The sequence below is a fragment of the Lepidochelys kempii genome, chromosome 5 (assembly GCF_965140285.1).
Source record: "Lepidochelys kempii isolate rLepKem1 chromosome 5, rLepKem1.hap1, whole genome shotgun sequence".
Lineage (NCBI taxonomy): Eukaryota > Metazoa > Chordata > Testudines > Cheloniidae > Lepidochelys > Lepidochelys kempii.
Window position 1 is genome coordinate 101,737,546 of NC_136384.1, and position 13,393 is coordinate 101,750,938.

Genomic DNA, 13,393 nt, shown 5'->3' on the forward strand with positions numbered 1-13,393 from the left:
TTAGCTGGAATGTTCTCTGCAGCCTTCCCCTTTTCACAAAAGGAAGGTCTATGATCACAGATTAGGAAGGGAATAAAAAGTTTCAGCATGCATGACAATGCCTGGCGGTGCCCTTTAACAACAAACAAACACCAGGTACAACAAATAGCCTTCAGATCTCTCCTCCCAGCCCTCACCTCCCCCCCTCTCTCTGCAGGCGTGCACTGGCAGGCACAGTTAAATTCCAGCACCTTCTTCACCTACCCCCCAAACTACTATCATCGCGATTCCTACTACACAGTGCCTGTCTCTCACACTGGAGCCCGTCAGTCTTTTCTGCTCCAACCCAAACAGATGCCAACAGACCAAGCGAAGGGGAACGGTGCAGGAAACCCGGCCTGCCCCTGCACCCCTTATTGAAACAGGCACAACCAGAGGGGGGCTCTAGCATGCACATTTATAGACACACGCACGCATCGCTCGCTCTCCCTCTCTCCCCACATTCTTGTACATCTCCTCCGCCTCTGGCGGCAGGCTGAGTGACAGGCCCCAGCCACCAATGCGATCGGCCTCTCTGCCGGCGAGGCGGGAGCTCGCTGCGAGCGGAGCCAGTAGCAGCGCCGCTTCCTGAGCCGTGGTGCAGGGCTGGGGGAAGCAGGGGGAGGAGTCAGGGGGCAGGAGTTTAGGAAGAGGAGGGAATGGCTGTCATCAATGAAGTCATATTCATAATCTAGTCCCTCTCTCTCCGGTGCTGTACTCTGGGTCACTCAGAGAGGGAGAGGGGAGACCTCCAGCGCGCCACGTTTCTGGAGCAAGGTAAATATAACTTATAACTCCCCTCTGACCCCCTTTCTCCCCTGCACCCCCGCCGCCTCCTGCTAACGCACTCGGAACCTGCACCATTAGTCAGGCTCCTTGGGAAAGAATGAGTTATTATTTGATGACACGCACGCACCTAGCCACCTTCCCCCCTCCCTTAAAAAACAACAACAATAAGCATCGCTACCGCCCCCAGGGACCAGTCACGACCCCCCCCTCCCCCGTTTTCCCCCAGAGGAGAGAAATAAGTTTTGGATCAAAACAATTCGGAAATAATCATTAAAACCTTTCCTAAGCCCGGCTCCTGACTTCGGAGTCAGCTGCACCGAGAGGGAGCCTGGCGGAGGAGGGGACAGGGGACGTTGCTTGCAATCTATTGCATTTTAGAGGAGGCGACTGGAGAACCGAGCCAGCAATAAATAACAGTAATCAGCTGCTCTCGCAACCTTTGGTGGTGCTGCTGAAGCGAGCGTTTAAAAAGGCTCCGGGCAGGCAGCAGCAGAGACAGAAATAGATCCCAAGAAGCAACAGCCCCCTCCCAGGAGCAGCTCAGTGGCTGCGATGGGGTCGGTAGGCTAGGCTGGTCTTCTCTTCCTCTCCCCATTGACTGTGTTTTGGTGGCTATAAAGAGGGGGTGGGGGAAGGGAGATTTCCCCCCCTCCTTCCCCGACCCGGCAGCGGCAGGAGGGTTAGATTTGGTGCATGTGGCGAGGGCGGCTGCAGCTGAGTGGTGCATGTTGAAGTTCACTGTGTCCTGCCCTGGGGAAGGAGAGGGCAAAGCGTTGCAGTTTGTAGGTGTTTTGCAGGGGCTTTGTTGCCTGGGGGGGTCCTTTTCTTTTAATGCAAATATTTAAATAGACGTGGCGGAGGGTGGGGTGGAGGAGGAAAAAGATTGGGGGGGGGGGAAATGCTTGTTAGAGTAGCAGCGTTAACCAGCAAAGCCAAGGAGGCCATGATCCGGATAATCTCCCTGGCTGACTGTCACAAACATTACTCTCACACACACACACACACCCGGGAGAGCGGGTAGAAAAGAAGATTGGGGCCCGGACTTCACGAGCTGCGGCTGCAGGTCCTGTTGCCTTATAGTTTAGTCACAGGGTCTCTATGCCATTAGAAACAAAACATCAACGCTTTAGTCAGTCGCTCCTCTTCTGCTGAAAGGTGTCGCGATTCACTTCCTAAAATAGCTTCTCTCCCCCCCCCCTTCTTCTGCAGCCCCCCCGCCCCCCTCCTTGCAGCAGCCTAGGAAGCAGAGAGTGGCATAACATGCGCTTCCAATTTTTATAATCACCTTCAAAGCAAAAAAACATTTTATTTCCGGTATGCACAGAAAAATGTGTCAGTCATTTTTGGGGGGAGCTGGGGGTGGGGGGCGTTGTGCATGCACATTCATGTTAGCATACATTTGTGTTCGGTGGGGAGAAGGGAGCCTCCTCGCTACACCATGGGAGGGGGGATTTTTTTTGGTTACCAAAAAAAAAAAAAGTTTTCTGTTGACGATTAAGTGAAGGAGTGGGGGGGGGGGGAGCTAGCAGCAAATGTTGCAGTTTGTTCATGGTCGCTGTGCGTTTGAGTGAGTCGAGCAGGAGAAGGAGGGCAGCTTGAACTAGCTTCTCTGTGTCTGCTTGGAGAGAGGAAGAGGCGAGGTTTAGTGGTGGCTGGGGATTTCCCCCCCCCAGTGTGTGTGATCAGCAGCAGAGAATCAGGAAGTCACAGCCGCCAAATACAGACTCGCTCTCTCTCTCACACACACACAGACATGTTTGATCAGCATGACATGATGACGGAGAGAAGAAGGGGAAAGACAGGCCTAGCTTTGCCATGAAACATGCTCTCAGTCCGCGCATCTGGCTTCTAAACCCCCTTGTGCGTGCCTAGATCTGTTGTTTGGTGCCACTTCATTAAGGTAAAGGTCTCTTAACCCAGCAGGGGAAAGCTCTGACTGCAGCCATTGCTCTGTAAAGTAAGAGAAGGAAATGGGGCTGGCTCCTGCAAAATGGATTTTTAGGTCTTGTCGATCGGGTCTAAAACTTTCCAGAAAGGGAGGAGGGAAAATATGGCTCTACTAAATGTGCTTGCTAGTGCCTGTGTCTTTTCTGTGTGTGGCTTGAAGCACCGATGTGTGTTGCCAGATAGAAACTTGAGGCCTATGCAAAACTCCCGGAAGATTCACTGTGGGGTTTTAAAGGCAAAAGCTTACTATTTAATGAAGAAAACCCGAGTGAGAAAACTTGTATTCTCCAACTATCTCAAGCTCTAGGGTTCGGGGACAGTTCAGTTTGGATTCCTTTTCATATTTTTAATCAGAAGTTTGTATGTGTGTATAATGCTTGGTGCTTCTCCCCCACACTCCACGTTAGATTAACTCTTGAAAGCTTTTACTTCGCAAACAGAGAGGAGGAAATTTATAATGTTGTTGGTTTTTGTTTTTCCAAACAAAATGATAGTGTTATAACAAAGAGATGTTGGTGAATTAGGTTTTTACTACAATAAATAATTAGGTTGAAAAAAATCAATGCCACTAAATTTATTATTAAATGCATATTTTGATTAAATCTTAGTTGTTATGTAGAGTGTATTTGAGCTGGTTTTCCTTTGTGCTTGCAGTTTTACCTTTCATTTTTATGTATCAAAATTTACAAACGTTTGAGAGGGTTCCATTCTCTCATAGTTATTTTGATTAAGATTTTAGATAACTGGTTAGTAATTTGCATGAAGAGTTAGATACAAAGGTTTGAAAATTATAGCAAACTAAATAATGAGGTCATTTTTTTTTCTTAAAAAGGCATATTCCAGGTCTCTCATATACAGCATTGTTCTCCTCTGCATTAAAAAAACAACAACCCTTTACTTCAGTATCCTTTAGTTCCAGCCACTAACCCCGGAGGTCTGGAGTAGGACAATGAATGTTAAGCCAGAATTCCATTCCTTCGGTAGTATATACCAATTACACGTTAGGAGGTGGGGCAGCTTTTGCTGTGTGAGTTAGTGTATTGTTATGCAAATCAAGGCACACTTTCTCTTTGGGAACCTAATTGCCCTATTATTCTCATTGACTTTTTTTCTTTGTTAATCAAAGAAAAAAAATGATGTACCAAAAGGACAGGATTAGAGACAGGTTTTATGCCCATATGTAACAATCAGCAGTATGAGGCAAAAAGATCATACCAGTAATGAGCATTTTTAAATAAATTCAAAGTTAGGCATATCGTGAGACACATGTGGACTTGACAGAGGTGAAGGTAATGCTTTGTTAAATACAGTATCTCTCTTATGAGTTATGTCTCAGCTTCAGGACTGGCATTACTATGGTATTTCATAGAAAATATGCTCCACAAGAATGTGTTCAAAGCAGTCTTAGATCTTTTTCTTTTATTCATTTCTAAAGTGGTCTATGAGCATTTTTCGTCAAGTTTGAAAAGTGCTTTGACCAATACCTGAGCTTCAGATTGACAAGAAAGAAGTAACCCAGCTAGCACTTTTATATTGTGAATGTTGGAATTCTATTTAATATATTCTTGACAGAAGTCTAACTAAAATTAATATCCGAAAATATCTTATTTTCAGTTTTTGTTTGAAGTTAAGATCAGAAGGTGCACAGTAATAACTTAAAAAAAAATGTCTGCACTCTTTCTCAAATTATGGTCCTGATTAATAATATTGATGTGATCCCTTTTTAAAGGGGAATTGTCACTAGAGAGCAAATGAGTATGCCTGCCACAAATCATTAAACACTGTTTTTGTGTATTTTTTTGCTGCTATTGATGGGGATTGCATGAAAAGAGAGCCTCCTAGACCTCCACCCACCTCAGTGCAATTTCTTCTTTCTGATTGATTCCCCCACTGAAGTAATAAACACAGGATTGTGACATAAAGATCACTTGTCATGAAAATGGTGGCAGGCAGAAGTTTATGACTCATTAGCAAGATAAAATAGAGAATGGAACATTGTGGAGCAAGCCCTCATTTTAACACACAAGTTTGGTAGTTTGCAAACATGACATGACAATGAAATTGGGGATGTGAATGGAATTTTTTTGTCTGACACATTTAAAGTCCCCTCTTCCTCATTCAAAAGTCTCTCTCTTCCCCCTCCATCTTCTTTCTTTTTTATCCTTGTAGGGTAGAAGGGGCTATTGCAAAACCAGATTTTCAAAGCCTGGGGTATCTAACTATAATGTTAAAAATATTTGGGGGAGTACACATCACCTCAAACAGCCTATGTCTTCACTAGGAAAGAAGGTGTGTTCTTAACCTGACTCAGGTAGCTCAGTGTGTGAGTTAGATATTCATATGAAAACTACAAACTGCCTTGTCTTCACTAGGATTTTACCTTGAGTTAGATAACTTGGGTTAAGAACACACCTTTTTCCCCCCCCCCCGTGAAGACGAGGTCAATCTGTGCCCCTAAATAATACAATGATTTGTTTTTCCTCTCCCACCGCATAATGGATAGTTTGTGTTCTTCAGAATCTGACATGAAGAGGACATTCAATAACTGTGATTAATGCCTGTAGAAAAGGTCACAGTATAGTAATTTAATCCCTAACCAATCAGCAAAGCCTTGAGTCAGTCTTCAGTCCTCCTAAACAGAGTACAATCTACACGTGTAGCGCTGAAGAGTGCTACTAACTCTACATGCAGACTTGTTGGGGAGAGAACTTGATCTTATGGCACCTTAGAGACTAACAGATTTATTTGGGCATAATTTTTCCCCTTCTGTTACTCAGACCTTCTTGTCAACTGTTTGAAATGGGCCATCCTGATTATCGCTACAAAAGTTTTTTTTCTCTTGCTGATAATAGCCCACCTTAATTGATTAGTCTCGTTAGAGTTGGTATGGCAATCCGCATTTTTCATGGTGTGTGTGTGTGTGTGTGTCTCTCTCTCTCTCTTCCTGCTGTATTTTCCACTGCATGCATCTGATGAAGTGGGTTTTAGCCCACAAAAGCTTATGCCCAAATAAATGTGTTAGTCTCTAAGGTGCCACAAGTACTCCTTGTTCTTTTTGCTGATACAGACTAACACGGCTACCACTCTGAGACCTGATCTTAGTTAGCATCAGGATAGGCAGTTCAGTGGGACTTATTTCTCACTCCTCTGGTTTGTACTCCAAACTGCAAGTTGCCTTCCAAAAGTGTTCTTTATCACGAATTACTTAAATATGTGAAGCGAGATCCTGAGCTGGTGTAAATGTGTCTAGTTCCACTGACATAAATGAAAATACACTTGTTTCCATGAGTTAATGATCTGGTCCTTCACCTTTACTGGTTTGTAATGTTCTGTGTACCCTTTTTTCACAGAATTGCTCACTTGTGATTAAACAACAATATTAGTGTTCTATTAGATGTTGTCTAATGCTGTGGTATTTTATAAGAATTTAACAGATGCATAATTCACTGGAATTATTTTTAATCATGGTTCATTCATTTTATTTTGTAATGTATTACCTTCATTACTTCCTGATTTGAATTTTCGGAATTTTTTGGTTTCAGTTATACAATGTGACTTTTTTACTTACAAAAATTAAGCAAATGTTATGAAAAGTTAGTAATGTAATTCTTTTTTCCCTGTTGTCACAGAAAGGGTGCACCCCTGTTTTCTGCTTTCAGTAACAAAGTATCCTGCTTTTCTGTTGTATCTTTTAAAAGCACCTGCTGGCCATGACTTCAATCTGGAGATGGGTTGAATGGTCATTATATCCCAATAGATAACATCAGAATATTGTAACATCCTAACATTGTGAGGCACTCTGGGCTACAGTGCTGTCAGCATGCTGCTGTCATTCAGCTCTGCTTTGTCTTTCCATGAGATCCTCATGGTCCAGATACCTTGCTCTGCGTTATCTGGATGAGACCCAATCTAGGTTGACTCAGTCTGGAAAAGATCAAGGTTCTGTTTGCTGGTGAGAGGCAACAACTAGAGGGATTGAAAATATGTGTGGTTGCTTTGTCTGTTGCTAGAGTATAGCTGTCCTATGAAAAAGTGGTCTGCAGTCTCTGGGTCCTTTGGGGTGCCCAACTATTCTTGGATACCCATGTAATAGCTTTGGCATGCTCTGCTTATTTCATTTGGATCTAGCCAAGATGTTGCAACCTTTCCCTGATGTGGAACAGCAACAAGCACCCATGCCTCTGTTAACTCTAGGTGGTAATACTACGTTGTTCACTATCTATGGTTAATGTTAAAGACCACCTCAGAGCGTCACCTAGGGTAGAATATAGAAGCATGCCTTCTTTGGGCTTGTTTGCCCAGGATGTTATAACTCCCCAGGTAGACACTTATTCTGGTATGAGTGGCTTTTTCTGGTTTAGCTTACACTGCTTAGAAAGCCACATAAGCTAACCTGGAAAAATGCCCTCTTGTACAAGAATAAGTGTGTCTACCTGGGAAGGTACACCAGTATAACAACTATAGTGGTTTAAATTCATACCCTACCTTATCCCAGAATAAGTTCATGTGTAGACAAGCCCTTAGAGTGGATTGCATACTACACTTTACAAGCCCATACTACACCTCTATTCTGTGAACTATAGTAGCTTCCACTCTGCTTCTGGAGTAATTCAGTGTTGTTTCTAATAGATAAAGCCCTAAATGGTTTAGATCTGGCTACCTCAAAGGCCATCATTCCAAATGAGATCAGCAGACAGATATGTTGGGGATTTGGAGGTAGAGGCATTCTTGGCTAAGGATTTTTTTTACTTTGGTCCACCAGATTTTTTTACCTTCAGAGCATAATGAAACACCTATATGTTGGTCAACCATTTGCTTAATATGAGTAACTCCAGGTTTATGCTTGGTTAGGGCACTAGGGGGTGAGAGCTATTTGAGACATTCGGTGTGGACTATTTAACTTAATGTGGTTCTGTATGCATTCTGCAATGTGCTCAGCTGCTATCGGTGTTTAAAAATCAAACCAGTGGGCACGCAAATACCAATGAAACTTCTGCATTGTTCTTTATGTATTGTTTAGTAATATTTAGCAACCAAGAGCACTTGTAACAGGGATGACTGTGTGCCCCCCTCGTGGCTAGAGGTGCCTCTGCTGTGCCCTGCCCTTGTTTTCCCCTTCACCAGGGCTGCTGTAACAAGCTCCACGCTCTCTCTTTCAGTCAGAGGCCTTCTTAAGGCCTGGATGTTTTATTAAATTAACAAAGTTCACACGCACACACAATATCTTCCACCCAAGCTTAAGATGGGCACAGCCCCTTCATCCTGAGGAACTCTCTTTTCCTCAGGGACCACTGGAGGAGACCCTCTTTCCCTGCAGCTTCACTCTGCAGTTCTCTCACTGTAGGAACCCCCACTCCTGTGGCTTCCTGCTGACTTTTGCATTGGGATCACTTGACTCAACCTAGGTGTCCTGTAATCAGGCCAGGGGTAGTCAATAGACGGACTGCAGGCCAAATCCAGACCACTAGACAATTTTAAACAGATCCCGAAATCTTTTTATTTACTTATTATCATTATTATTCTTTTCTCTAGATCTTGACTTATACCTTGACCAAGAAATTTGGACCTTGACAAAAAATAATTGACAACCCCTGCCCTAGGCTTTCCCAGCCACCGTGTTACAAACACCTCAGTGAAGTCTTCTGGACACACACAAAGCAGTAGGGTCAAACATTTTGTGGTCAAGGTATTTATCTGGCCCTGATAACGCATTCAAATTCTACAGAATACGAGCATTCTGCACCCCATTCAACAATGACTGGTCCAGAAAAGGCTGTATGATCTTGTCACAAAACTAGCAGATCCCCAGGAGGTCTTTTGCCTTAGCTCTGGATCCCATGGGCTTTCCCTCATCTCCCATCCCCATGTAGCTTAATTGGAGCCACACTGACATGAAGTCCTTCCTGGGTCTGCCTGTGGCAGATTCAGATAATGTAATATCAGGAAGGAGGATAGCATGCTTCCCCAGGATGAGCCCAGTCACCACCTGCTCCCCCAGTATAGACTGCAGACACAGAAAAGGATCTCCTAGGCCCATATAGGTGTGGGAAAGAAAGCCAGATTGCTTTCTCCCTCGGTCCGCATACGGAGAGATGCCACATGCCATTCTATCCTCTTCCATACACAAGGGGGACTCTCTCTCCCACAAACATATGGACCCAGCAGAGCCCTTCCTGTGTCTGCAGTCCATGCAGTTTTGTGCTCTCCCTGGTAGGAATTTGAGGACCCTGATGCAAAGGTATCGTGGTTGAGTGGTTAAGGTGCTTGACCTCAATCCTGAAGGTTGTGGGTTTGTGTCTCACTCAATCTCACACTGAAAGGCCACTTCCAGTTCACATAGCTGCAAAATAGGTAACTGATCCATTAGGGTTGCCGAAGGCAGTCGGATGTGATGCTGGCCACATCACTAGCTGGTGTACTGTTGGTTATGAAACTGAAGTGCCTTACTCATTTCCACCTGATGAGCCATTGGCTCAGGGGAACTATCTCTTTGATGTAAAGGGATTCTATTAAAAAACAGATGCAAACTTTCCTTGAAGCCACTGTAATATTTTGGCTTGTGAGGACTGCAAGATTGGGCACTTAGTTCTGACTATATGGGTCAGGGGAAACGTGTTGATTTTTTAATATAATTCTTAAAACACTATTGCAAATGCTCTTCTCATTTCTGTAAGTAAGTAAATTCCCCGTCCAAACTAATTGACCAAGACTGACTATGACAGTGTTCTTTTGTTTACTTATCTAAATACACATGGCCAAATGCTAGCCAGAGATATGCTGCTGTAATCTGGACATAATTTGACCCACACTCTGCCAACATTGTAGTTGGTATCTCTTGGTGAAATTTTGCTTTTGAATTGAGTCTGAGATTTTTTCAGAGGAGTTTAAAGTTGGCCACCTAAGTCTCTTTAAGCTCCTTTGATGATCCCACTAAACATATACCCCACATATTTTTGAAACCTATTAAGCCATAATCTTTTTTACAGTTCTGCCTTATTAACAGATCCTCATTTGATAGAATAGTGTATAAACTCCTCTGGTTTATAGAGTGGCACACTGCTTTTTCATTTTGTAGACCACTTCTGACGCAGAAAATAGTTTGGACCACCACCACTATTAAATCCTGTGGACCCTCAGGCAGAACTTGCTGCTGGCTCATAGCCATAGTTATTTATTTTTTTTACATTCCTCCAAGAAGTTAGCTCTTATAATTTACTGCTTGGTATAGAAGAATTGTGTTCTTTGTAAAATAAAATCTCTGAATATAAATTGGTTTAAGAAGATTCCACAATGTTATCTTAGAAGATTGGGTGAGTTTATCCCTCTTAACAGAAATAAAACTAAAGGGCTTGATCTGGAGTAAGGCAGGCAGGATTCACCCCAGTAGTGATTGTATTTACAGCTTAGGCAGTTGGTACCTCATTAGAAATGAATCTTAAATCTTCCAAGTTCGCTTACATGAACTTTCTAATGTACATATAAATTACCTTGCCGTTTACATGAAGCTGTAACTGAGGCCTGTTAATTTTTATGAAAACTCAAAATTAAGTTTGAAATAAATGTGCATATAAAGGGAGTGTTCAATATCTCTTCTAATGAACAGGTTTAGGTACAAGTAATGCCTGAGATATTGGATTTCAGGATGTTGTGCAATGAAAATATTTATTGTACTTTCACATTGATTGCATAGTTTCTGTTAAATGCAGCCTTAATGGTGGTGATGCTGCTAGGTTTTACCTTGTTAAAATGTGTTTGACTTCCATGATATAGGGGGACAACTATAAAAGGGTCTTTGTAATGCTGCTCTACATTTCAGCATGGTAAATATCCCTTAAAAACTCTTTTTGCTGTGTGGAAATGTCTTTGATTCCAAGAACAGTCTTATTGCAGGCCTCTGAGAAGCTGTATACAGTTGCGATCATTTAAAAACATGATTCCTTTTGTGGGGATGCCAAGGGATTGCAGGGGGACTAATTAGGCCCTGTGGTGTTCTGTTGTTATCTTTTGTTTTGAAGAGTAAAGCTTCAGAGGTATCACTGTCTCATTCTGCAAGGAGTGGGCTCCCAAGATAGTTTATTTTAAGTGAGTTCAACAGCACTTGTTCCAATTTGTTGCCTTGACTAAAAGTAGAGAAATAAATAAATAATGAAACATAACAGTAGAGAGTTTATAAATAAAAGCTTGTGAAAAGTTTTTTGACTCCTGACAACACCTAGGTTAATGGGGAGAAATCAGGGAATGCTCTCAATGTAGAAGACCTTTTTCTTATTTGCAATATTTGGTTTTGTGAACACACAGCTTGTTGAAAGGAGCAAGATTGTCAATACTGTAAATTTCAAATTCCATGTGCACAGAACAGAAGCAATAGGGAACAGCCAGCAGTATATCCATCCCCATCCTGCCTTGCCTTCAGGCCTCCTGTCTAACCTAGTGGAATGACTGTAGGGTAGTTTTCTTTTTTATGTACATTCAGTCCTTGGCAACCAACTAGCAGAACCAGTAGAGAAGCCAGTTATGATGATGGTTTACACCTGTCCTCTAGTAACTGGGTCGAGATGACTTATTTCATATACATCACTGAACAGCCACTAGAGGATAATGAGGTTGTGTTATGGCTTAGTTTGCATGTCTTTGGCTCTAGATCTGGGAGATGAAAGTTTCTGTGTCCCGTTATCAGTCCCCTGACCTGTCCACTCTTTCTGCAGAACTCTGTTAACTCTACTGTATTTTGATGCCATACGGTAAAACAAGAATTATTATTTTTAAAGCACCTGATTTAGAAATAAGTAATTTTTTTTGTTGTAGTTTTAGTTAATTATTATTATTTCTTGGCAAACCATGAAAGGGAATGACCTATAATTTCCTTTCATTGACTTAGAGGACATCCATGTTCTTGCATTACATGAGTCTTTCATTGACATTGGTGAACTAAAAGTTCTAAATGTTGGACAATGACAAAACTCTTAAGTGTGAGAGAGATGAAGAATGATCCCAACTTGTATCCTGTTTCCATTTATTTTGTTAAATACACAGAAATAAATAAAATGGTTGGCTCTCCAGCGAGTTTGAGGGCTTCTAATTCATTCTCTGGGCTCTTGTCATTTTATAAGTCATATGAGCTGCATTCTCATGGTTTCTGACATCAACAGAACCCCTCAAGTGAATTACAACTCTCTTTTCACTCCAGAGCAGTCTGTCCTTTGTGTATTTCACTTGATATCACTATTGCACACTGAGGTAATAAAAGTCCTAAATTAATGTCTTGTGTGTGTGTTTTTTTTTAAATCAGTCTAATGTAAAGATTTTATATTCATAAAATCCTTAATTTTTTGTGCATTATTATTTTTATAAGTAAGAATTTCACCCCAATCACTTCTGAGGCACGTAGGGAGAGATTTTCAAAAGACACAGATGTGAGTTAGATGCCTAAGGGCTTGTACATACTAGCATTTACTTTAGTAGAACTTATGTTGCTCAGAGTTGTGAATACCCCCACCACCACCCCGCCACCAGTGATGTAAGTTACACCGACCTAAGCATGAGTGTGGCTAGTGCTGTTTCGGCGGGAGAAGCTCTCCCACCAACATAGCTACCGCTGCTCGGGGAGGTGGAGTTACTATGCCGATGGGAGAGATGTGGCGATTTTAGTATAGACGAGCCCTAAGTGTCCTTCGTGCCTTTAACAATCTTCCCTCTAACTCCATGAGATATAAATTGGTGTTAGTGATTTAAGTTACTTATATTTGTATTCTCCAGGTGTTGTTTCCTGTAGCCTATCAAATACGCTGTTCTGTGCAGGATGGAATGATTTAAGTCATTTTGATTTAAGTTACTGATTTTAATTATGATTTAAATCAGCAAGCAGGAAACATTGATTTAATTTATCAGTTTTAATTGTGTTTTGCATTTGTACTTTTCAGTTATTTTCCTAAAGGTTGATTCTTATTGGTTGATAACCGCTCAAACATGTTGATTTACAACTAAGTATGACATTACACTGAATTTAGTGCTGCTTTTTGCTAATCAGGAGGATAAATCTATATCTATACACATTTAGTTGAGCAATTATGTCACTTAACATTATATTATTTTTACAATTTTTATACTTGTTAGAAAATAGTGAATGGTGCAGTATCTAGTAAATCACTGTAAATAAAAAGGTAATCATTTTGTGTCAAGGTTTAAATTTGAATTTCCATCCAAATAATTTAAAATGCACATTTTTTTCATGACATAAAGTACCTTAAATGTGCTGGATGCATAAAAGAAAAGTTTATGAAAATGTGTTTTGCATTTAAAATTAACTGATTTATTAAATAAAACTTATCTGTAGTTTGTGAATTGAACTGATTGTTTCTAGTCACCCTGTCCTTGAAAATTTTAGAACTAGTAGATCTCATCCTTTCACACTCAGATTTTATTTATAGACTGGAAGGAGAAAACAAGTTCTCTTAATTTTTCAACTCCAAATTGGTTTCTTAACTTTGAAGAAACTAGTCATTGAACTGAACTAGTTGAATAAACTGGAGAAAATATTCTGTCTGCACCTGCAGAAGAGGCTACTGCTGTCAGAAGCTGGTTTAGCACTTCAACAAACTATGGCTCTGGGTGCTTAGCCAGTGACTTTGATCAGTTCAGT

The 13,393-nt window shown here is 41.6% G+C and overlaps 1 protein-coding gene across 6 annotated transcripts in view; it reads left to right on the plus strand.

Moving 5' to 3' along the window:
- The first annotated feature begins 645 nt into the window (after window positions 1-645).
- The window catches only part of SMARCA2 (SWI/SNF related BAF chromatin remodeling complex subunit ATPase 2), a 182,950-nt gene continuing 170,202 nt past the window's right edge, over window positions 646-13,393 (plus strand). For 4 of the 6 annotated variants that reach the window (XM_073345221.2, XM_073345225.2, XM_073345223.2 and 1 more), the window contains exon 1: window positions 646-795. The gene's annotated coding sequence lies outside the window, so the exon portion shown is untranslated. Of the gene's footprint in view, window positions 796-2,318; window positions 2,708-13,393 lie in introns of those variants that run through there. The other 2 variants (XM_073345222.2, XM_078852888.1) reach the window with 2 other exon arrangements.